We start from the raw sequence: 2,500 nt of genomic DNA on the forward strand, positions 1-2,500 counted from the left end.
ATTTGACCAAGAAAATTACGGTTATTTCTTCGCATTGAGGAGAGATGGAGGGTGGGGGCGGGGGAGGGGGGTTACAACTGGTCTGGTTTGGCCTCTTCGGACACCCCAAGACCACTTTTAGCCCACTGACGTCATCACGATCACCTCTAAGAGCCTGGCGACACACAGGGGATGCCGGCACTCTGACGTGGCACCAATTTACCCGGCACTCTTCGTTCTGCACGGGGGCTGCCACACACTCGAGTTTTTGTTTCTCCGCGTTATAATTCACGGCATAAATCACGATGTAGATAAACATCTTATGTCATTCAAATCCTGTGGGTGAGGTTGGATTATGGATGCCATGGGAGTTTTGAGCGCGGCTTCACTTTGAGGCTTCACTTTGAGGCTTCACTTTGAGGCTCGTGGTGTTTGCTCTTCATGGACCTTCTTCATTGTCGTCGGCTTAATTCTTAATCCGTTTTTGATATCGCGTTCATGTCCGTTTCTCTTTAAAAGAGTGATTCGTTCAACTGGACGTGATCCATATCTTTTCGTTCTTGTAAGCCTAATACGTCGTACTTCGTTGTAATTATATGCCTGGTTTCCTCTCCTGTAAGTTAATGTTAACTTAATCCCGTTGGGTCCGGTAATTGTCTCTAGTTTTCGACCCTAAATATGTAAGCGCTTTTGCCAACTTGGAACTAACACCATCACGGCTGTCAGGTGGTGACGCGGAGACACTATTAACGTGTGGTGATTCTTCATAACCGGGAACCTTGTCGCAAAAAAGCACGAGGGATCATAGCTAATTTAATCTACTTTAATATGCACTTTGCAGTATAATCAGGTGAGCTTAACATATCTTTATCTGAAGTTTAGTCAGATGCTTAAAGTTCCCAAACTAAGACTCATGATCACCGCTGAACAATCCCTTGGCTGTACGCTCTGACTAGAACGAAAATCTATGCCATGTATGCTTACTCGGGTTGCAGTTTCCCTTGTCAGAGGATCCACAACGAATCCGAAATTATCTGGAGGGTTCGAAGTATGCCATCGCTAAAACTTTCTCTCTTTTCATAATACTTGACTTTGAATTTGGAATCATTCGGCTAATTACGCATTGTAAGCTCTGTTGCTCTTAACAAATGGTTCCCAAGTTTGATAATTTTTCATCTTCTTATCCCTGAAATAAACTCCTTATCTGGGTCAGTTTCTTTCTTTTACGAAATTTTAGTTTAATCTGATTATCATGCGACCGCAAGCTTATGCTTTTCTCCCGATGTAATAGTCCATGAGATAACCTATTTCAAAACGTAATATTCCTGTTATCCTAACAGTGCAACTGAAACAAAATATTATTAGAATATTTTTATCTTTTCAGTAAACAAATATGTAATCGAATAATCTGAAGCCTTTCCCATACCGCTATTCTGTCTTCATTTGCATAATCACGTCATGAATCTTACAACCACCTAAAGCACGAACTCTTGCTTCCGAAAATAAGATATTCTTCCTGTGCAATCTGCAAGATCAGGCCACAGGTGCGAATGCTCAGTATTCGCGACGGACCCGAGAGTCAGAAGTCTTAAGTCTAGAGAAGGAAGACAGGAAGAGGGAGAATAAGAAGAACGAAATGAAAGGAGAAGAGAAAATGGAGAAGGAGAAGATGATGAAGGAGAGATAGAATAAGAGTAAGAAGAAAAAAGAAAGAAGAAGATAATGAAGTAGAATAAGAGTAAGAAGAAGAAAAAGACGAATAAGAGAGAAGAAAGAATCTAGAGGAAAGAAGAAGAAGAAAAAAAAGTCAAGAATGAAAGAACATGAAAAAGGAAGAAGAAGAAAAGAGAAATCTTAAGGAGAAGAAGGAAAGAAAGAATATGGAGAAAGAAGAAAAAGAAAATAAGATGAAGAAGATAGCTCAATGAAATTAAATAATGCCTTTAATTGGAAAAGGGTTAACCAAAGTATTCCGTAATTCTCACACATATGACGAACGTATTAAACAATGATTATATACCAATTTGTGTTTATCGTACGTCAGTTGACTGAATAGTTTTTTTTTTTTCAGAATATATGTCCGTCTTCTGAATGCAGTACCTCATTAAAGTTCTCATTAGCAGTTGGCGAATTATCCGAAGTTCAGTTTAAAACGGGAAATGTATTAAATATTTCCGGTTTAGAGTAGAAGTCGCAGCTTGAGAATCGTTTGTGTCAAAATCTTTTTCTTCTTTTCTTCTAATTGCCTTCAGCCATGTCAGCTAAAGTTATATTTCGGATTTATCTTCCGATATTTCTTTCTCCTCGCTTTTCCTATTGCCTTCTCTGCCTCTGCTTTCCCTGCGCTGCTCCCAGCCGCTCCCCGGCCCGATGGTTGTCATGGCGACGGGGGACGCTTGGCACCGTGCCAAACGCACACGTGGAGACGCGCTTCCAAGTCCAACCATTGTCTTCGCTCGATTTTGTAAACAATATACGTGGTTTAATCTCACTTTGGAATCAGTATCTTAAGAGTGCTGGT

The 2,500-nt window shown here is 40.4% G+C and overlaps 1 protein-coding gene across 2 annotated transcripts in view; it reads right to left on the bottom strand.

Moving 5' to 3' along the window:
• The window catches only part of LOC122249255 (paramyosin, long form), an 88,045-nt gene that overhangs the window by 69,087 nt on the left and 16,458 nt on the right, over positions 1-2,500 (bottom strand). The gene's annotated exons all lie outside the window — the stretch shown is intronic.

This window comes from Penaeus japonicus, unplaced genomic scaffold (assembly GCF_977035675.1).
Source record: "Penaeus japonicus unplaced genomic scaffold, GWHDUDI00000001_assembly GWHDUDI00000007, whole genome shotgun sequence".
Taxonomy (NCBI): Eukaryota; Metazoa; Arthropoda; class Malacostraca; order Decapoda; family Penaeidae; genus Penaeus; species Penaeus japonicus.